The sequence below is a fragment of the Acinonyx jubatus genome, chromosome A3 (assembly GCF_027475565.1).
Source record: "Acinonyx jubatus isolate Ajub_Pintada_27869175 chromosome A3, VMU_Ajub_asm_v1.0, whole genome shotgun sequence".
Taxonomy (NCBI): Eukaryota; Metazoa; Chordata; class Mammalia; order Carnivora; family Felidae; genus Acinonyx; species Acinonyx jubatus.
The window spans coordinates 115,392,965-115,415,818 of NC_069388.1; the positions used below are offsets into that span (position 1 = coordinate 115,392,965).

The 22,854-nt window shown below is 50.1% G+C and overlaps 1 long non-coding RNA gene across 6 annotated transcripts in view; it reads right to left on the reverse strand.

The window, feature by feature from the left end:
• The window catches only part of LOC106967876 (uncharacterized), a 38,100-nt gene extending 23,144 nt beyond the window's left edge, over positions 1-14,956 (reverse strand). For 4 of the 6 annotated variants that reach the window (XR_008289605.1, XR_008289602.1, XR_008289604.1 and 1 more), the window contains exons 1-3: positions 9,250-14,956; positions 5,558-5,651; positions 3,305-5,420 (exon numbers count right to left, since the gene is read on the reverse strand). This is a non-coding gene — a long non-coding RNA (uncharacterized LOC106967876). The remainder of the gene's footprint in view (positions 1-3,304; positions 5,421-5,557; positions 5,652-9,249) is intronic. The other 2 variants (XR_008289603.1, XR_008289601.1) reach the window with 2 other exon arrangements.
• Positions 14,957-22,854: the final 7,898 nt, after the last annotated feature.

Consider the following 22,854-nt stretch of genomic DNA (forward strand, 5'->3'; position numbering starts at 1 on the left):
GACCGTGGGTGGGGACCTGCCTACAGCTGTCACCCAGCTCCTAACAAGTCCTCGGGGCACACCCTGCTCATTAGGCCCCAGCCACGCCCAGCCGCCCAGACTCCTGGTCGAACCAGAATGCCAGGAGGGGGCGGTGGCTCCTTGAACCCTGAACAATGGGCTGTGAGGAGTTAATCCAGGCCCACGGCTCTAAGAACTGGGTGCTGGAGCTCGGGGGTTCCCTCCACTATGTCTAGGATGGGTCCATGGGGCCTACACACTGGCCAGGCTCCTGTCTCCTTGGGGGTCAGGGAGCAGCAGGGGCCCCCAGAGGGAGCCAGGCAGAGCTCTAGGCAGTAAAAGTAGACCTGTGTTTAGAGGCTGCCTCCCTCCGTGGAGGGCTGAGCCTGCAGACATTATCTCACTCCTGCTCAATGTCCCCCCAGGCAGGTAAGGGATGGGACTTGTTCCTGCTTTATAGCTGGGAGCCCAAGCAGAGAGGATGGGCAGCCAGAGAGAGGAGGACCCCGGCATAGCCTAGCCTGCCCAGTATGTGACTACAGCTGGGCAAATGCCCCCACTGGCCCATGTTCCTGCCCCCTGGGGTAGGTGCTGCCCGCTGTGGGTAGGGACGTGCCCCCTGAAACAGTCTGCCTGCCCCCCAGCCCCACCTCAGCTTGCACCCCCTAGATAATCCAGACCTGGCTCCCCTTCCTCCAGGATCCCCCCCTCCCCCCATTTGCAGCACTGCCACCCTCGGGGCCCCGTGTGGCATGAGGAAGGATGGGCTGCCCAGCCCAGCCCCACCTGGGAAGTACACCTCACGGGCTTCTGCTAACTCAGGATAAACCGGATTGGGGTTAGGCAGGTGGCAACATGCTGCTATTTGTAGAGGCTCCTGGCCTTTCTGCTCCCATGACACCGGGAGAGTGAGGGCGGCATCCATCTTTGCCCGGTCATGGACTCAGGCCTGTCAGGGAGCCCAGATGGAGTCACGGGCCACAGGCTGGAGGCACAGAGTCTGCACAGAGCCAAGGAAGCTTTCAGGAAAGAGCCCTGGCTTGGGACACGGGAGACCCCACACAGAAACACAGAAAACCCGACCTGGCCACCACCCGCCTGGGGCAGCCTTCCCCTCCTGGGGCCTCATCTGCCCAATGAGGGGGTTGGATTAAATGAGACCCTCTCGCTTTGTAATTCCTCCACTGTCATTAGGCTGTGTTCCCTGACTCTCAGTCCCTCCACTGCTGGTCTCAATAAAACCCATTCAAGTTTGGGGGGTTAGAATTAAACTCTGTCTAAATTAAAGGCTAGGCAGGGAGTGATGGCAGAGGCTGGGCAGACACAGCTCTGGGAAGGCAGCCCTGGGGCCTCTGAGAAGAATGAAGAGCCAGTTACAAGCCCAGAGACCCTGCCTTGCACCTCCTGCCCAGTCCCAACCCCAAACCTTGACTTTGTGACGCTTACCCACTCTTTCTGGGTCTCCAAAGCCTGGGCTAAGGTACTTGGGCCGGAGTCCTCTCTGGAGATGTGGGCACAGCGGCCCTGCAGGAGTCATACAGGATGGGGGCCATGAACCCTCAGTAGAGAGCCCCTCCAGGTGCCACAGACCAGCCATGGGGTTTGAGAAGGAGTCAGAAGCCTTCTTAAAACCAGCTGTGCTCCAGACACTCATCCGCTAGGAAGGCCCAGACCAAAGAAGCTCTAAGCTCTGCAAGCCCTTTTACTAACCACTTGAATTGGCTAATCATTTGTAGAGTATGTTTTGGTTGACAAAGCATCTTCCTATATATGATGTCATTTGATCCTCATAGCAACACCAACACAATGAGATATTTTCCCATTTTACAAAGGGCAAAACTAAAGCTCAGAATTTAAGCAACCTGCTTATAGGATCCCAACCAGGAAGGGGTGGAACCAAGACTGGGGGCCTTGTGGTCAAATTCTGAGTACAGAGCTCTCTCTCTCTAGGACACCATGTCCTTATCGCCAGGTTCCCGGGACCCAGAAACACTCTCCTGGGACGAAGACAGTAGGCTGAGGTTCTCCCACCTAGCAAGGCTATGTGCTTGCTATGTGTCTGTAGTCCAAAGAGCCTAGAGACTCACCATATTGTTGCCCTGGGCCCGTGCACAGGCCCACAGAGAAGGATAGAAAAGCAGTTTCTCTGTAGCAGGGCAAACCCTCCCTGAGGTCTGAAAGGACTGGATTTTCCTCCTGTTAATCCCCATGGTGTTCTTTCTTAGAGGAAGTGACCCAGTAGCTACCTTCAAATCTCTGAAAAGCCATGAAGAACAGGGAATGGCCATCTTTTGTGGGGACCATAACGGAGAGAGCAGGAAACAGATGCAACATGGTGTAAGGAAGGATCATGTAAGGATGAACTCTCCAGCAATGAGAACTGCCGGGGGATGAAACTAGCTGCTTTGTAAGGTGGTAAGGTCCCTATCACTGGAGGAGTTCACGCAAAGACTGAGTAACCACTCTGCTCTGGAAATGTTATATAGGAAACTCAACCCTTAGAATACCAAGTAGGAAGAATGGACTCCATGATATTGACACTTCTTCACACCAAGAGCCTATGAAGACATGGGAATTATCCAGCTTCTATTTGGATCCCAGATTCCCCACTCTGAGCGCCATATTGGATCAAGACAGAGTTTTTGCTGAGTGTCTCTACTATCTAATCCATGTCAGACTAGGTTGGAGTAGAGAGAAGGGGTCAAGAAGCAGGGCTGTGGGTGAGTATAGTAGCCCCCGAACCATTGCAAGGTCTGACATGGGAAGTTCTTCTGGAGCTCTGATCTGAGGGCTGAGTGTGTTGAGGCCATCATTATTTGCCCTCCCTTAGAGGTAACTGGGGCATTCCCATTGATTTGGGCAGCTAGCCACAGACCTGCCTAAGCCTCCTGGGTAGCTATCCCCTTTGCCACAGTGACCAGAATGAATTGTCAGGCCAGGTCAAGGCAAGACCTGCCTGGGTTGTGAGTGTTGGCCACCTGCCAATGTCCAGGAGACAGCTGGCAGAGACATCTACCATCTCTTCTTTGCAGCTGGCCTAGATTTTTCATATTGAGGAAGAGCTCTCTTGAGACACCTGAGTACCTGGAACCTGGAATGTGGAATTGGAGGTAGAGAGATTCGGCACTAGCACCCCAGGACTGTCCATGGGATACCCCAAGCTACAAAATTGTCTGCCATGGTTCCCCGAGGGTTAGGAGACACCAGACCATCGGCCTCCTCCGGAAAGTCTCCCGGGATTGTGTTCAGTTGATGAATAGAGGGTGGTACCTTCCCACTCCCACCATCCTCTGTGGACACCCACCTCCTGCTTGTCTTTTGGTTTTCTCCTGGAGGTAAGTATTGCTAACCTGGAGAGGTAGGAAGGGAAACCCAAGCTTGGCCCAACCTGGCCCATGTTCTTCTAGGAGTCCTGGGAACTGCTCCCACTCATTCCTTCAATCAATCAATGCTTACTGAACACCTGTGCACCTGCAAACCAAAAAGAAAAATCACCTCATAGAAAAATGGGTGAAGTATATAAAGTCAATTCCCAGACTGGCCTTGCCACTTACTTGCTGTGTAAATTTGGGTGAGTAACTTAACCTTTCTGTGCCTGTTTCCTTACCTATAAAATTATGATAATCATGGTTCTAATTCACTGGGTGACTTTGGAAAGTGAGTGAGATTGCCCACACATTATGGGTGGAATTGTGTCTCTTGCAAATTCATACTGCCGAAGCCTAGTTCCCAATCCCTCGGAATTGGAATTTACTTGGAAATAAGGCCTTTAATGGAGTGATTAAGTTAAAAGGAGGCCATTAGGGTGGGACTCTAATCCAATCTGGCTGGTATCCTTATAAAAGGAAGAGACAAAAAGATGGGCACACAGAGAAAGGAACACGTGAAGAGATAACAAGAAGATGGCCATCCGCATGAGAAGGAGAGAGGCATCTGGAGAAACTAACTTTGTGGGCACCTGATCTTGGACTCCTAGCCTCTAGGGCTATGAGAAAATAAATTTCTGTTGTTTTAAGCCATCCAGTCTGTGCCATTTGGCTATGGCATCCCTGGCAATCTAATACACCACCTCAAGCGCACATTAGTTTTCTGTTGCTGCTATAACAAGTTACCACAAATTTATTGGCTTAAGATAACACAAATTTATTATCTTATGGTTCCGTAGGTCAAAAATCCCACCGGGCTAAAAACATGGGGTCTGCTGAGCTGTATTCCCTTCTGAAGGCTCCAGAGAATCCATTTCCTTGCCTTCTCCAGCTTTTAGAAGATACCCGCCTTCCTTGTCTGTGTCCTTTTCCTTCATTTTATTTTATTTTTTTTAAGTTTATTTATTTATTTTGAGAGAGAGAGAGAGAGAGAGAGAGAATGAGCACAGGAGGGGGAGAGAGAGAGAGAGGGAGAGAGAGAATCCCAAGCAGGCTCCACGCTGTCAACTCAGAGCCCAATGCGTAGCTCAAACTCATGAACTGTGACATCACGACCTGAGCCGAAACCAAGAGTTGGACACTTAACCACCTGAGCACCCAGCACCCCCACTGCTTCTTCATTTTAAAGCCAACAGAGTAGCATCTTCAAATCTGTCTTTTTCTGACCCTCCTACCTCCCTCTTACAAAGATCCTTATGCTTACATTGAGACCGTCCAGATGATCCAGCATAAATAACCTTTTTTTCCTCAGGACTTTTCTGCAAAGTGCCTTTTACCATACAAGGTCACATATTCACAGATTTGGGGGATTAGAACATGTACATTTTTGGGAGAAGGGGCATTATTCTGCCTACCACACATACAATCTATTATTTAAAAAAAATTTTTTTTGAGAGAGCACTAGAGGGGGAGGAGCAGAGAGGGGGGGGGACAGAGGATACAAAGCTGGCTCTGTGCTGACAGCAGCGAGCCTGATGCCAGGCTTGAACTCACGAACTGGGATATCACGACCTGAACCAAAGTCAGACGCTCAACGGACTAAGCCACCCAGGCGCCGCCATACAATCTATTATTAAATGACAAAAGCAAGCCATAGAACAATGTACGTAGGTTAATCTCATTTATGTAAGAAGATACTAAATCAATTTATACAGATTTATACTCACAAAGCTATTAACTGTGGTATTTTCTGGGGAGGGATTGGGGCTTATATTTTTGTGCATTGTGCCTTTTTTTTTTTTTTTTACAGTATGCACACACTCATGAATTACTTGTGCAATTTTTAGGAATTTTAAGTAAGTCAAAGACAAAAGGAAGAGATGTGTACTCACCCTTTGGAGCTGGGTCTAGAGACACCAAACAAACCCACAGCATCAGAACCTCTAGGAAAGTTTTCTGAGAAGCGTGAGCAGAGCACTATGGCAGCCAGGGTGGGGGCCCCTCACTGCCTGAAGCGACACCTCTGTTGAGTTCCGAAGGAGGAGAAAGAGTTTCCTAGGTGGAGAGGAGGGAGAAGAGTGTCACCCATGACAGCAGACCTAAAGGCGAATGACCCGGCTGCATGGCCGCGGCCAGGCCCAGGGGAGCTGACGGGCAAAAGGAAAGGAAGCTCGCACCTATTGAGCCCCTACCTGCCGGGCCCTGTGCCGAGCGGTGTTGTGAGCATTTCCTCATTGGATGGAAGTGAACCAAGGCTGTGTGTGTTGATGGAAGAGAGGGTCCGGGCTAGAGGAGAAAAGGCAAGGAGAAGGTGGCAGGGGGCTGGGCAGGGTCTGCTCCTAGAGCAGCTGATGCAGACAAGGAGGGGTGAAGAAGGAGACAGGTAGGGCCGGCGCTGGAGGCAATTCCTCCCCTCACCCCCTCCCGCCCCCCCACTTCTGGGTGTCCCATTCACATCCTCAGCCTGGAAGCAGGTGCAGGTTTGCAGGCCACGGTCTCAGGCGGCCCCTCCGAGCTGAGAGTGCTTCCAGACCCGCCCCCAGACCTGCTGCCTCAGATCATCCTGGCAGCGAGGTGGCCACACTAAGCCACTTCTCTTAGTCCGTTGGGGCCACTATAACAAAATGACACAGACCAGGTCAGTGGCTTATAAACCCGAGAATTTATTTGTCACATTTCTGGAGGCTGGAGGCTGGAAGTCCAAGGTCAGGGTGGCAGTATGGCCGGCTGAGGGTCCTCTGGGTTGCAGGCTGCTGATTTCTTGTTGTGTCTTCACATGCTAGAAGCGGGGCGAGGGATCTCTCCGGGGCCATTTTTATAAAGGCGCTAAGCCCGTGTATGACCTAATCACCTCCGAAAGGCCCCAGTTCCTAATGCCATCACCTTGGGGGTTAGCTTTCAACACATGAATTTGGCGGGGGGACACAAACGTTCAGATCATAGCATCCCTGAAGGGTTCCCAGGTGGGGAGGAGACTGGGCCCGCGGGGCAGGGAAAGCAGGCAGAGGGGCTTCAACCTGGGGCCCTCCGCCCCGGGCACTTGTCCTTTCTTGCAGCGAGAACACAGCCGTGTCCCGAGGATGTGGCTGGAGACATGACAGAAGGCACCTGTCAGTGGCCGAGGGAAGAGGTGACGGGTGAGTGGAATTAAGTAAGGGGGTGGCCGTCTCCGGTGTTCCAGTGGCACACTGGCCCAGATGATGGGCTCAAATCTCAAATCTGCCAGTTTCAAGCTGTGTGGCATTGGACAAGTTACTTCGCCTCTCTGGGTCTCAATCTCCCCATTTCTAAAGGGGAGTTATGATAGTATCTGCTATGATAGATTACCATCTGGTAAGTGTTTGGAACAGCTGGAGCATTGGAGGCCCGCTGCTTAAGTGCTGGGGGTCATTCGTGTGGACTCTCCATGGATGCCCCAGCTGGGCTTGGCAAGCAGAGGGCCCCTTCAGGGTCCCATGCTACCATGTCTCTAACCTCACCCCTGCTCCTGGGGTGGCTCTGGGAGCAGGGCACAGGGACACCAAAAGAGAGCTGGCTCTGGGGAGTGGGGAATGACAGTAGCCATGGCCTCCCGGGTGGGAGGAGGACAAGGAGGAAGCGGGGGTTCCAGAGGGGCGGAGACACCAGCAGGAAGGTTTGCCCCGGGGGGCAAAGACTGTTGGTCAGTCAATGCCTGGCTTTGGGGTGTCAGAGACAGCCTTATGGGAGCCAGAACTCCTCAGCTCTGTTTCACGGGGCCGAGGTATCCGTCATGATCTCTGGAATGGCTGTGAAGATTTCCAAAAAGAATTACTTTTAAGTCACTTTAACTGGACAGAAGATCTGTATCCCAGGCTGCACTTTTCAGAGGCGGGGCTAAGTGTCACCAAGTCAGAGAAATGCTGATGAGTCCAGGTCCATTCGGGAGAGCTGGGAGTGGGAGGTATCTGGATACTGATTCCGGCTGCAGGCTGGGGGCTCTGGAATGCTAAACTCACTCAAGGAAGGGGAAAGAGAGAGAGAGAGAGAGAGAGAGAGAGAGAGATGTGCTGATCCCTTGGAGCCCAGCTGTCTCCCACAGGAGGCCTGTCTCCCAGGAAGCCGGGTAGAGCCTCAGTCCAGAGGAGCTCAACCAAATCATCCCGGTTTGCAAATCAGTGGCAGAGCTGGGAAACAGTAACAGCCTGCAGCTTTGTAATCCCATTGCCCAAGCGAGCGAGCGAGGGGGCATCGTTCAGGTGTGAAATGCACCCCTGTCAATTCACCCCTGGGTGAGGGATTCTCAGAAAAGGCTTGACCAAGGCAGGGGTGGAGACGATTGCAGAGGAAGCCCAGACCTGCCGCGAACTGGCTGCGAGGCCTTGAATGACTTGCTTCTAATCTCTGGGTCCCCATCCCTCGTCTGGGTCCCTGTTCCTCATGTTGTAATAAGGAAGGAAGGCTGCCTAATGATAGCATTAATCATTATGCAAGGTTTACTGCATCTGAGTCACCTTACGCACATTATCTCATGTAATCCTACAACAACCCTGTGTGGTCGGTATTTGAATCCTCATTTTAGAAATTCCATTTTCCATTTGTCCAAGGCCATGCAGCTAACGAGTGACCCGGCGCAACTGAAAGCCTTGAATGGCTGCTAACGCGGCTCTAGACCCCTCCGGGTCTGCTCTGCACTCCATCCTCAGCGGGAAAAATCAGGGGAAGCCACCAGGGTTTCGTTACGCTCCGCCTCACTGCCAGGCCGGAGAGGCCACGAGGACCGGGCTCCCGGCCAGGAGTGCAGGGGATGGGTGGGGATGGCCCCAGTCTGCCCCCAGGACCCCGGAGTGCCAGGGTAAGAGGCCAGAGCCTGGCACCCCCCACAATCCACATGCTTGGTTCTCACAGGCCTGAGAACGGCGACTGCCTTGAGTTTAAACTGAGCTCCTCTTTCCAAGAGCCTTCCACACATACGCTTTACACAGCAACTTCCTCCTCTTCCACTCCATCAAATAATAGCTTCTCTGGAAGCCTCTCCAAAGGACCTTTCCACCCAGGCCCATTTACTGCTCATAACCACCCAGGCAGGGGAGGGCATCATCATCATTTCCACACTCAGCTGGGGCAGAGAGGTGGCCAAGAGCGGGTGCTTCAGAGTCACTTGTGGCTCTTCAATGACCAGCTGGTTGGCCTTGGACACGTCAGCCATCTGATGGTTGTAAGGACTAAATGCCACATGGATGTGCAATGCTCAGAGCCCTGCTCCTGAAGAGCGAGCCCTCGACAGTGAGAGCTTTTTTTGTTCAAGTCCCTTTTTTATTTTTTTAAATTATTTTTTTAAATGTTTATTTATTTTTGAGAGAGAGACACACACAGTGTGAGCAGGGAAGGGCCGAGAGAGAGAGAGAGAGAGAGAGAGGAAGACACAGAATCCGAAGCAGGGTCTAGGCTCTGAGCTGTCCTCTCAGAGCCTGACGCGGGGCTCAAACCCACAAACCGTGAGATCATGACCTGAGCCGAAGTCGGACGCTTAACCGATTGAGCCACCCAGGCACCCCTCCAGTCCCTTTTTCTTTAAATAAACTATTTTTTTTTAGAGCAGCGTTAGGATGACAGCAACATTGAGAGGAGTATGCAAAGATTTCCCATATAAGCCCACGGCCCCTCACTGTCCACACCCCCACCAGAGCCGTACAGCTGACGGTCCATGAACCTGCATTCAGTCACGTGGGCCTACCAACGACCCGTCATTATCACCCAAAGCCCATCATTTACATTAGCGCTCACTCCGGGTGTCGTACATTCTGTGGGCTCGAGCAAATGCATAACGAACGCCCTCTCTCCATCATTGTGGTATCGTACAGAGTAGTTTCACCGCCTAGAAATCCTCTGTGCTCTGCCCATTCAGCCCTCCCTCCCCTCTAACCCTTGGCAACTGATCTTTTTATTGTCTCTGTAGTTTTTTCTCTTCCAGAATGTCACGTAGTTGGAATCGTACAGTGCTGTAGCCTTTGTGGTTTGGCTTCTTTCCATAGAGTAATAGGCATGTAAGGTTCTTCCATATCTTTTCATGGCTTGGCAGCTCATTTCTTTAGTGCTGAAGAATATTCCAGTGTCCGGATGGACCACGGTTCATTTACCCATCCATCCACTGAAGGACGTCTTGGTTGGCATTTATGAATAAAGCCGCTATAAACATCTGCGTGCAGGGTTTTCAACTCTTTTGGATGAATACCTAGGAACACCATTGCAGGTTTATAAAGAGCAGGTTTAGTTTTGTGAGAAACTGTCAAATTGTCTTCCAAAGTGGCTGTACCATTTTGTCTCTCTACCAGTAATCGTGTGGCTTTAATATTTTTACTCAGAACTAAAAAGTGCCTAACTTATGACTACGTAGCCATTAGTTGGCAGAGCAGGGACCAACAAGCAATCCTTCTGGTTCCAAATTATGGGCGGTTTCCTCTGGCGGCATTGCCTATCCGCTAGACAGGCCCTCACAAACACATTCACACTTACTCGCCATTGCTTTTGAGAACTGATTCTTGGTGCGGATGTGTCCCAAAGCATTCCTTTCCCGCCCCATCCGGGAAAGGCCGCCATCTGGTCCCTGCAGCTGAGAGGCTTGTGATGCTCTTGCACAGTGCCCAGGTGCGTACAGGGGCCAGTGTCCAGGTGTCCCAAGCTTACCTGGACCTGGAGGAGAACGAGGTGGCTCTGGGAAGCCCTTCCTCCTTTCAGAGCCGACTCAGCTAGCCCCAGAGTCCTAGGCGTCACTGTGCCCCCATCAGGGACTGGCAGAGGAAGAGAAACTGCCCCCACACACCCACCTCTCACTCCAACTACACGTCTGCCTGTCCTTCCTTCCTTCCTTCCTTCCTGAGGTGAAATTCACAGAACAGCATTAATCATCTTAAATGTGTATAGAGTTCAGTGGCATTCAGTACATTCACGATGTTGTGTAACCACTACCTGTACCTACTTTTGAAACATTTGCATTATCCCCAAAGAAAACCCCACGAAGCTATCACTCCCCTTTCCTCTTTCTCCCTCGCCCCTGGCAACCGCCAACCATTCAGCCTCTTTGGGTTTACCTATTCTGGTTATAGAATAAACAGAATCTGTGTCCGGTTCCACACACATTTCTCAGACCACACTTTCTGTAACTTCCTGAGGAAGGAGGAGGAGGAGAGACCTCTCTTGCTGCCTTTGCCTCTGGCCCCACCCCCTTGCCCATGGTGCCCTGTGCCTCCTGCTCACGGTATTTGTGGTCCAGCGAATCCACTCTATGGCATTTCCTATTTCTTTGAACTATTGTGAGCAAAGGACTTGGTTCATAAATTCGTTCAACGAATAGCTCATGAGCTAGCAGGGGAGACAGGGGAACCGTCATTATGACGTGTGATCAGGCAATACTGTGGATTTTTCAGAGAGGCAGGGGAGCCGTAGAAGAGACACATCACCGAGCCTCAGGGTTTGGGTGGTCAGGGAAGAGACCAGGGGGACGGGGACCCGCATCTGTCTGATTCAACCGTTTCCTTAGGACTTAAGAGAGTTCCTGGCACATAGAACCAGGATGAATGAACAAGCCAGTCAACCAATCAATAGAGCTCTCAGCTAAGAGCTGAGGGATGGATACAAATCTGCAAAGCATATCATTTCATCATTTCATATCTGAAACCTTGGAGGCAAAGGTTCAGCCGCTTTAATACACTGAAAGACATAGTGTCTAGATGGACACTGAAGGGGAGGCAGGTGGGAGATGGGGCCAGAGCATGCAGGGCCTTGGAGGCTACATGGAGTGGCTTGACTTTAACCTGAGTGTGAAGAGGAAGAATTTTAAGCACACTTGCATTTTAGAAACTCATCTTTCTTTTTTTTTTTTTAATTTATCTTTTTTTGACAGAGAGGGAGAGGAAGAGAGAAAGGGAGAGAGAATCCCAAGCAGGCTCCGCATGGATAGCGCAGAGCCCCATGTGGGGCTCGAACTCACAAACCGCGAGATGGTGACCTGATGGTGACCAAAATCCAGTCAGACGCTTAGCCGACAGAGCCACCCAGGCACCCTTAGGAACTCATCTTTCTAATCCAGATTAGAGATTAGGATGATGTGATGATGTGCCAGGACAGACAGACATCGTTCTCGCCCTCCTCCAGCTGATGTTTCCATGGGAAACAGAGGTACTTGATACATCATATAAAATAATTAATTCAAAAGTCATAAGGGCACAAGGTGTTCTGAGGGATGCCATGGGTCAGGGAATTCCTCTTGAAGACAGTGACCTTTAAATCGAAACCTGAGAAATGAACAAGATTTGGTCAATTCAAGAGAGAGGCAAAGAGCTTTCCAGACCACCCGGAAGCTATTAGGAAGGTCCTGAGCAAAATGTGCTAAGAGGACTGAGAAAGGTCTAGTGTGTTTGCCGTGCATGGTGTGAGGCTGGGAGTTTGATCAGCTGAGGCTAAGGGATACGTGAGGCTCAGACCCCAAAGAACAGTCTTACACATTTTGGACTTACCCTAAGTCAAATAGGAAGTCTTGAATGATGTAAGCAGGATCCTATTTTGAAAAATGGAATAACTGGCATTTCTCTTTTGTGTTTCTGTGCATGTGACCTTCTTCCTGGTCACTGCGATTATCTGCTTGCTTTGGAAGTGAAGTTAGGATTATCGAAGACAAAAAATGCTGGGAAGATAAGTAATGTTTAGCTTCTGACATCCACGACAGAATTTTTTTTTTCAGCCAGACAGTAGTCTTGAAAGTCCATCATTGTTAGGAAATGGGGTATTCTAGATGTCTGTAACTTCCTCTTTAAAAGATATCAAGAAGTACGCCTGCTGGTAGAGCTTTACTTCAGGAAGAAAACCGAGGAGAAAGCCCCGCTCTTAGGTTTGGAAAATATTGGGGAGGAGGCAAGAGAGGAAGGAGGTGTGGAAGGAAGTCAGGTGTGTGTCCTAATCATCCATCTTGCAAGTCCCAAGTGGAGGTGTGTTTGATGGGGGAGGGGGTGGTGGTTTCTCAGGCCCTGAGAGGCGATTTCTGTACATATCTCTCTAGAGGTCGTCACACCAAAGTACACATCAGTGTGGTTAGGCACAGGGAAGGTTTGAATTTAGCCTTCTCTCTTGGAGTTGTGAGTTCGAGCCCCATGTTGGGTAAATGTCACCTTCTCAAGCCACTCTGGTTCCCATATGGTGTTAAAATGATGGCAACACTAGAGCTTTAGCTGTGGGTTTTGCATAAGAAACTAACCAGAAGCGGATAGTTCAAAAGCCTAAGATTAAAAAAAAAAAAATGCATTGAACAACAAGCATTGACAAAGTCCTGTCATTTAACAGCTATTTCCTAGTAAAATGCTTGGGCCCCAGAACAGCAGGAAGTAGACTACGAACCCCCTGAAGCTCCCAATGCCCATTTCAAGCATAGCTTGAGGGGTGATGGACCAGGAAGAACCTCCCGGAAGGAAAAGCCCAGAGACAGTGAACGAAAAGAATTCTTCCCAGTGAACAGAAAAGGGGCTGCCGGAGGGGGCTAACCAAGAATTTAACTCCACTGCTCAGGAGGGAGGCCTTTACTCCTCCGGCCTATTAGCACTGGATGCTTGCTACAAACCAGAGCCTGATGTGTTCCCATGCTTCCCTTTTCTGAATGGAGGTCTTCGCTGCAATTACCACGTGGAAGGGGGACTTCCACCTGGTGTAGGGTGGCGTCTTTGAGCTTATTGTTTTCGCGTGGAGCTAAACTTGAAGCCCACGGAGAGGACTGCACATCGCCTGATAATCCTGGGCTCAGATCCGCATGAGGTTTTGGGATGGTCTCCCCTGGGAGGGGAGGAGATAATTCAGTACATGGGAAGAGGGGAGCACATGAATTTTTGGGTGGCCAAAGGGCCGACTCCAGCAGAAACAGCTAGTTGTTTACTCCAGTATTCATTCTCCCCTTTTTCCTTACGAACATAACCCCTCGTTTTATTACTAAGACTGTATTTAAGATTGTGTATCTCAGACTCCCTTGCAGCTACCTAGCTCTGGCCTCAGCATTGTAAGTTCTAGCTAATAAAATAGAAACAGAAGCGTCCTAAGATTTTTCAGGGAAGGAGTCAAAATAAAAGCGGCCATTCCTCTATCCTGCTTCTTGGAAAGCAAATGTAATGGCCTGGGGTTGCTGAAAATTGGGTCATGGGATTTAGGGTCACACTTTGGGATCGGACAAGAAAGAACGGCTCGAGGGCCCTGGCCCCTGACAACTTCATGAAACCATGAGACGAGCCCTTAAACTCCAGCTCCAGACTTTTATAGGAGAGAATAAAACCCGGTGTGTTTAAGGTTCTGTTCGTTTGGATTTTCTGTCACAGGCAGCTGAAAGGAATCCTAACTGATCTATCTCTAGGGTGGGCTTTGAGCAGGAGGCTAACATAATCTGTCTGGGGGTAGGGCCCCAGAACCTGCAGCAGCAGGAAGCAGAGTGAACATACAAAAGCAGTCTGGGCAGCAGCGTGGGGGTAGGGGAGGTGGCCACAGTTGTCGCCGGGGAGGGGTGATGGGGCGGGGACCAGGATGGTGGCAGTGGGGCTGGATAGAACATTCAGATTTGAAACATAGTTAGGAGGTGAGGCAGTGCCCTGCACTGAGACGGGCGGTGAGGCAGAGATGAGGGTCATGGGCAGGAAGAGGGAAGCAAAGAAAATGGCACGTCCAAGGAACAGTTAGCGGTGCTGGCCGCTGTGCAGTGGGCAAGGAGATGCAGGCTGTGATGTGTAGGATTTGGTCACAGGGAAGTGGTGTCAGGGCCGTGGGGGTGGCAGCCAGCTGCAGGGGGTGAGTTGGGGAGGAAGTGGCCCAGCAAGTGGAGAGAACTCCTCCGAGGCTCTCCTTGACTAGAAAGCTAAAACTGGAGGAGGGGTCTAGGAAGGTTCTTGGCATTTTTTTTTTTTTTTTTTTTTTTTTTTAGAGAGAGAGTGTGTGTGTGCAGAAGCTGGGGAAGGGCAGAGGGAAAAGGAGAGAGAGAATCTCAATCAGGCTCCATGTCCAGCGCAGAGCCGGACATGAGGCTTGATCTCCCGACCATGAGGTCATGACCTGAGCTGAAATCAAGAGTCAGACGCTTAACCGACTGAGTCACCCAGATGCCCCTGATTCTTGGCACTTTTAAGATGGGTGAGACTTAACCTCGTTGAACGTTGATGGGAAAGGAAGGGCCCCTTGGAGAGGTAAAGGTCCAGGACAGAAGAGGAAGGGGAGGACACTGGCTCACGAGGTTCCCTGAGCACAAGGACTGTGTAAGACCTGGAGCTGGCACTACAGGGAGCCTGGGGGAGCCTGGGGCTTCTCTGTGAAAGCAGGCAGAGGAGGGAAGGTGGCAGGCAGGCTGTCGATTTAGCGATGGCAGGGCGAGGAGATCCCCTATGGATGGCCCATACGCTTTCTGCCAAGTGGCCGTGATGTCATCCGTGGTAAGTGCGGTGGTAGGAGAAGATTTGGGAGAGACAGGAGGCAGCAAGAGAGAACTTCTGGGAAACAAGAGAGAGAACTGGCCAGGAGCACAAAGGGTCGAGGCTCCGGCCGGGCTGGAGCCATGAACTGGTGGCGGCACCAATCTGCAAGCCTGGCTGGTTTTCTCCAGAAGGAAATCCCGAATCTGGCTTCGCACTCAGCAGAGCGTGTGCACCTGCAAATCCCGGACCCTCCTTGAATTAACGCGCCTCCCCGCCCAGCTCCTCCGCTTGCCCTCTTGCTCCTCTGGTTTTTATTCCTGCAACCAGAGGTCTTGGATCCCCAGGAGCACCTTCTTGCCTCTCTGACCTCACTGCAAGCTCTGGCCGTCTCCTGGGCTGTGGGCAGGGCCTCCTCAGGGACCCCCCTGTCTCCTTCCTTTCTCCCCTTCACCACCCACCCCTGTCCCGCATTCTAATGCATTTCAACTTCTGAGTGTGACTGTCACTGTGTCACTCCCCATTCAAAACCACTCTGCAGCTCCCGATACTTCAAAATAAAAGCTCTCATTTCCGCTTACTTTTGGGATCTTGGCTTGAAAGCCCCTAGTTCTGGGAAGCTTTCCTAGACTAGAGAAAGTGTCAGTGGTCCCTGCACCTGCGACACCTTATAAGTCTTCTCTGAGACACTCCATAATTACTTGATCCTCCCCTCATTAACGATGGCAAGGAGTGTGAGCGCGTGTGCGTGCACGCGCGTGCACAGGCACATGCTCCCTTATCACCTCTATCTCCCCAGCACGAGCACATTGCCTGCCTGATGACTGATAAAAAGAACCGAGCCTGTCAGTAAGGCCCTGGGGGTCTCAGGTTAAATTCCATCACCCCATAAGTCAATCCATGCTCCAGATACTGGGGACTCCTTTCTAGTCCCCGAAGCTGCCCCCCACTTTCCTCCCTCACCAGGGGTCTTTGCTCCAACTGCTCCCTCTCGTACAGACATGCCCTCCTTCTGGCCCAGGGCCCTTCCACTGCGGATTCCACTGCAGAATCTTCTCTGAAACCCCCACCCGCCACAGGCTGAACCCCAGAACGTCAGCTCCTGGAATGCCTGCCTTCGTCAACATTTCACCCCCACCAGACTCGAACTTTAAGGGAAGCTTCCAGTTTGTAGTTAATCGATAACACATGAACAATGAAAACGTTTGCTTGTGAAGCTAAGAGCCATCTTCTACAAAACACTCGTCTAACTAGTGTCCTATGCAACTCTGTCCCCGATGGTGACTTTCATGGTGCCACACACTTAGTAGGGACACAAAAATATTCTTAAATGCAGATGATATTTTCTCCCTCATATGTGTAGGAATATGGTGGCAACAGTCTCCACCTACGCATTCATTTTGAAAATTAATTTAAACGCAGGTGTCCCGTGTTTACAACGTGAAAAGGATGTCTGTTTTCATCAGGGAACAAAGTCTGTCTTTTCAGGTTTATTCCATCTTTACTTGAGAAACAAACGCATGCCTTGTGCAGCGGATCAAGGTAGTGACTGTATTCACCAGTATACCAGACACACCACTGCGTAAGGGAAAAGGAATTTCTCCCAGAGCTGATAATTTCCAACACGTTCAGTAACGTTTGTCTCTCGGGCTTCTGAACGAGACCATGGATGTGTAGGTGCCTGAAATCTACAAAACACTAAAATAAGGGGGAAACTATATTGCTATCCATATATATGAGCTTATTTTCTGTGCTGATGTTTCAGGATGGTTTTTTTAGTTCTGAAAACGGACTCATTGGGATTCTGAAAAGTACTGCCTAGCTATAAATCCATGGAGACAGAAAGCAGATTGGTGCTTGCCAGGAATGGGGCGGGGGGGGGGGGGGGAGGGAACAGGGAGCAATTGCTTGATGGGTCAGGGTTTCCTTTTGGGCTGATGAAATGTTTTGGAACTAGACAGGAATCCGTGTTGCACAACACGGTGAAGGTACTACATGCAACTGAATTGTTCACTCTAAAAGGGTTACTTTTAGGGGCGCCTGGGTGGCTCAGTCAGTTAAGCGGCCGACTTCGGCTCAGGTCATGATCTCACAGTCCGTGAGTTCGAGCCCTGTGTCGGGCTCTGGGCTGATGGCTCAGAACCTGGAGCCTGTTTCAGATTCTGTGTCTCCCTCTCTCTGACCCTCTCCCGTCGTGCTCTGTCTCAAAAATAAATAAATGTTAAAAAAAAATTTTTTTTTAAATAAAAGAGTTACTTTTAGGGGTGCCTGGGTGGCTCTGTCAGTTAAGCGTCCGACTTCGGCTCAGGTCATGATCTCATGGTTTGTGTGTTCAAGCCCCATGTCAGGCTGTGTGCTGACAGCTCAGAGCCTGGAGCCTGCTTCGGATTCTGGGTCTCCCTCTCTCTGCCCCTCCCCACTCACTCTTCGTCTCTCTCTCTCTCTCTCTCTCTCAAAAACATTAAAAAAATTTAAAAGAGGGGTGTCTGGGTAGCTCAGTTGGTTAAGCGTCCAACTTCAGCTCAGGTCATGATCTCAAGGTTTGTGAGCTCGAGCCCCACATCGGGCTCTGTGCTGACAGCTCAGAGCCTGGAGCCTGCTTCCGATCCTATGTCTCCCTCTCTCCCTCTGCCCCTCCCCCACTCATGCTTTGTCTCTAAAAAATGAACAAACTATTAAAAAAATTTGTTTAAATAAAAGGGTTACTTTTAGGTTATGTGGACTCCACTTTAATACAAAAGTCACATATCACTTACATAATACTGAATATTTTTCTGAAGGTCCTACAAGAGAAGGCAGTGCTGTATTCTAGAACAGCCCCAGATGGAAGGCTCCGTAGCACCCTGTACCTCACCTCTGGATAAGGAATGGGGTCCCGCTGTGTACAAGCAGGGCCACATCCTCAAAGTGTCCTCGGAGACACGCTGCAGAGCACCGGTACAGATGCCACTACAAACCAGGCCAAATGCTGCTGAGGGTTTGTATTTTCATCTGTTTCTCCTTTGGCTGACACTGGGGCTTGTTAAGGTGTTTAGTTTGATTAAGGAGTTTTCTAGCTCCAGCGGTGGAGCCCAAAGCAGATTTTATTTTTTCCTTTAAACGAGTGGAATTTTCCAGTGACAACAACCCACAGACGGTGGATCAAGCCCCGGACACTTTGCTGGGCCATCTGTCCACCAGCGCCCAGAGGAGAGGAAGGGGGAGGAGCCTGCCCACGGGGCAGAGTCGTGGGCTAACAGTTTCCCTCCACTTGGGGCAGGTTCTGCAAAGGCAAGGGCTGACTGTAAAAGGGGTGGGTGGACTTGTCCTAACAGCTCACGGTTTCTCAGGAAACAGTCCTTTCATTGTCTTGTCCAAGGAGGAACCTACTGCCAGGATGTAAGAACAGCGTCGCGGATCAGGAGTGAGGTGGACCCGGAGGGGAGGCCATCAGCCCTCCTCCTTGCTGGGGCCCTCGGCCAGCGAGGGCTGAGCTGCCCGTGCACAAATATCCCATCCGTCCTTTAAATGCGTGGGGCCCAAAGGGAAATCACACCTTTCCATTTCAAACATGGCACCGGAGCCCAGAGCCCAGTGGCTGAACTACAATCAGATTGCCTTAGTCAACTTTATAACCAAGGTCTATGGGTTTTAACCACTTACGTCTCCTCCTGATTTTAGCACTTCGTACCTTGTCACATGCCTTCACATACAGGGTGTCATTCAGTAGCCCAAGAGACAAATGCTGCCGAACGTCTTGGAAAATACTGGCTCTGGAAAAATTCCTTCTCTCTCATGTAGTGGCAGTGCAATGAACAGAGAAAGCCTGGTGACAAAGTTCTGTGCACCTGGGGAACTCTAGGTCCAACAAAAGAGGGGAGTCCCAGGAATCTCTCGCCAACACATCCTTCCTCTACCTAACCCTTGAAACTCCAACTTTGTTGGAGATGTCATCAGTACAATTTGCCATAACCCAGGCCACTCCAACGGGTTTGGACCAGGATAGCCTAGACTTAGCAGTGACTGAAAAGTTCCCTGACAGAGGTAGGTCTAGGGACCCAACCGTGGCAGCCCCTTTTGGTTTTTCTCGAAACAAAAACAAAAACAAAAAACAAACAAGAGACTGAAGATCTGTCCGGATGCTTTTAAGGCATTTAGAGGCGTCCAAAGAGGCAGGACTGCTTACGACTCCATCTCCTAAGTGCCCGGCAATCATCGACCTCTCTAATTGCCATGTGGGCGAAGAGGTGGAATTTAAACAAAGTAGATTTCCAAGTGTTATTGAAAGATGAAAGGTGTTACGGAAGTGCCTGGGCATGAGAGGTGCGCGTAGACACGTGAGCACAGGCTTCTCTCTGGGCGGCACAGTCCCCAGAGCCTACGGAAGCCCGTGTGAACACTCCCAGCATCCGACACTTAACACCACCAAGGGACACATTCGCTGTTCAGGAAGACACCTCTTTTCTGTGGTGTCTGCTGGGGCAGAGGAGGTCCCCGGGAGGTCCCACGCTGAGACTTGGGAGTGCCCCGTCCCCTAATGCCGCGGGCCCTCTCAAAACGGAAAGGGGGAGCTACCCTAATCCTTGTGGTGTGGGTGCTCTGAGTATACTATCATGACCCTCCCCCTCTACAGAGGAGGAGACTAAGGCTCAGAGAGGTTACATGGCTTCCTCCAGAACTCAGCAGCCACTGAGTAGTGAGGGCAGGCCCTTCTGACTCACGGTCCGCTGCTCTCGGGTCCTCCAGAGAAGGGAGCCTGCATGCAGAGCTTGTCGGAAGCAGACTTGCAGTGCCTGGTGTAATTTCAGGGGCTAATTCTCAGCCAGCTGCCAACCACAAGCACTAACTAATGACAGCCTGGCCACCCTAGCACTTATGCTGCAAGGCATAAGCAGCCCCAAACAGATGTTGGCCATTTACCCCGGGGTTTCCTGGTCTACAGGGCAATGGGGTCTGGGCTGACGCTTCTCAGTTTCACACCTAACAACCTGTGTCTTTTCAGGGAGAAAATCTGGAGATGTGATCATCCACTTAGGCGCACCCCTCAGTTGTTTTCCAAGGCCTTTCCCACACGCGATCTCATTCGACCACCTGGACAATGTTCGCGACACGTTTAATTGGTTCTTTGAAGATTCGTGGGTTTCCAGGACCAACCTGTTCAAACAAACTACCTCCAGGAAGGGACAGCACCTTGAACTTTTATTGGCTCACACCTTGGCAGTAGTTGGCAGCTAGCTGAGAATCAGGCCCTGAGAAAGGGGAACAGGATTGGGAGGAGTTGGGGGAGGTTCGAGAGGAGAAGCAGGAGAAAGGAAATGGGGGCAGCTGTGAGCCGGGGCCAGCGGCCCACCTCACCGTTTTGCAGAAAGAGGTCCTAGGAGGGCCATTTCCCCGCCTTGCCCACCCACCAGAGAGACCAATTCTACCCCAAGGCCAAAGGTAGAAAAGTCTAGAAGAAAAAGAGAAGGGACAGGAGAGACGGGAAGAAAAGATGGAATAAACCAACCATCAGAGGCTCTTCAATCTTAATCATTTTATTCTACAAAAACTACTCAATTGAAAGTGGGAAAGCTAACCAAAAAAAAAAAAAAAAAAAGTTTAATATGTTCTTTCTTCCATAGCAGCAAGCTTTTTCTAACAAGCTTTCTTTAGTGCAAATACTGTAGGCTTGGATTACAGTAAAATAACAAAACAACAGAAAACACCACCAGAGATGCTTCAGAGCAGAACTACTCCTCAATTTTCAAAACTATACAAAGATTTTTGAGCTCGCAGTCCTGCCTGGAGAGGCCTATTTAGAAGCCTTTCCAATGGGACCATTTCACCAATACTTAAACAAAAAAAAAAAAAAAAAAAAAGAAAAAGAAAAAGAAAAACAAAAGAAAAAGAAAAAGAAAAAAAAAAAAGGATGCTCAGAAAGGTAATTAAATTCCCCATAGAGCTATGACTCTTGTACAACCTGTTTCCTCCAGGATCTTATAGCAGACTTTACTCCACATCATTGACAGATCTCAAATACAGATGCACGAAATTTATGGTTTTCCACTATATACCAAAATACGATATATACATCTCTCGCTGCAGAAAAGACACCCTGACACCTATTCTTTATACAAAGGCAAATATTTTCTTCCTCGATATCAAGTAACCACAAACTAAAATAAATGGAATAAACGTTTAATCACACAGAGAAAATAATTTTTGAGGAACGTTGTATTCTCTTACAATATAGACTTCTTGGTGACCACTGTCCCCAGAGGAATGACCATCCGTCTTTAAGAACAGAACCTTTTTATACAGTTTATACAGCACATGTCACAAGTCATTTTAGAAACAAAAAAAAAAGCATCATTAGCCTAAATTTAAAAACAAAAATGAAGAAAGAGAGGGAGAGAGGAACTGAGTACTTTAATGCTGTTTCTATTCAGGCTTGGTACAACACAAAGATGTAAACATTTTAAATAAATAATAAAATAAACGTCAATTTCTTCTCCCCCTCCCCTTCCCATGCCCCGCTCAAATTGACCCAGCCTTTCCTGAACGCATCAGCACTGGCCAATTAAAACCCTCTGTTAATGTATGGCCCAAACACTAGAAGCATGAGATGTCAAATTAGTAGTGGGATGACTGAGTTTTCTTTTTAAAAGCTGCAGGAGGCACACTTGGAAATGTAGGCACGCACGCACGTGTGCACGTGCACACACACACACACACACACACACACACACACACCCAACCTGTCAATAAATAGTGAGATGCTGGCTTTTAAGATAAATGCCAAGAAGACTCAACAAGCAGAAAGTAGCAAGACCCTTTTACTTAAGTTTTTAAAGGAAGTTACACACATCACGTATCCTATTGGTCCACAAATTCTAGAAGGACTCAGGTTACCCCTCCAACCATCTGAGGAGTGCAAAGGAGCACATGACAAGGGAGAGGGAAAAGAAGTTTGGAGGTGGGAGGGCACTGTGGGGGATGGGTCTTTGAGAACAAACCTCTGACTGAGGGCAACCTTGCCTGAGATCTTTGAAGACGGACCTTCTCACCTCTAAGTGTTTTTGTTTATCCATTACTTGGGGGCCTTTAACAGGGGATACCCTTGCCCCTTAGTCTCATCCTAAAGAGGGTATATTTATAAAAGTGCCTAATACAGTGCCTGGCACATAGTAGGTGCTTATTCTTTTCCTTCTTCGAGGGGCTGTGTGATATCTGATCAGGAAAGGAGATCAACCTGAAAGGTAAACATGAGATTGCAGGAACATTTGTTGGTCCATCAAGGGGAGAAAAGTTCCATTGCCTATGGCGTCGAGCCCTCCCTTAGACTCAGAGCCCAGTGGGAGCAGAGAAGAGACTCTTGTCCCCAAAGCCTGAGGAAAGGAAGCCATAGCCTCTGATGGCTCCTGGCCGAGATGCTTGTGTGACTGGCCAGTGGGAGCACCTGGCCTTTCTCACAGGCAGAACAATGATGTCTTTCTGCAAACTTCCCCACGAAAGCTCTGCGTGCAGCTGGCCCCGGCTATTTCCTAAGCTTCACCTGGGATCTCCTCTCTTTCCTGTGTCAGCAGCTGTGTCCCTCCACTCAGCCAGGAAGAGGACGGATCCCAGAGAGGCCAGCCAGGTGGCCACGAGGACCGTGTGTCTCACACTAGCCTGTCGAGGCGCGCCTGCCCTATGCCGTCCCAGAGCTGCCTGCAGCCCAACTGGAGTCCACACCAGCTGCCTCGCGGCTGGGGACACAGGGGAGGCCCAGCAGTTCCCAGCTTAAGCACCAAGGCGCCCCCACTGCAGCTGTTCCTTTAGTCGGAGCCACGGGAGGAGAAAGCAGGCCTGGAGTCCGGTGATTCTGGAACAATGGTGTGTGTGCAGGAACTTCAATAACAAGCCAGAAGAAGCCTCAGCTAACTGAGGATATGCTCATGAGTTAGGTGTGAATGGTCAGCCTTCCCCCAAATAACCTCTGGCTTTGGGGAAGCCAAACCACCTCCAAGAACAAAGCCGGGGGTCCTGAATGGGAACGCAGCTTAGAGGCCTCTAAAGCCCTGTGAGGTGGTGGTTTTTCCCTTCTGCTGGTCCCAAAGCCAACACAGCTTGAAATCTGTACTAAGGCCAAACGCTATCCCAGG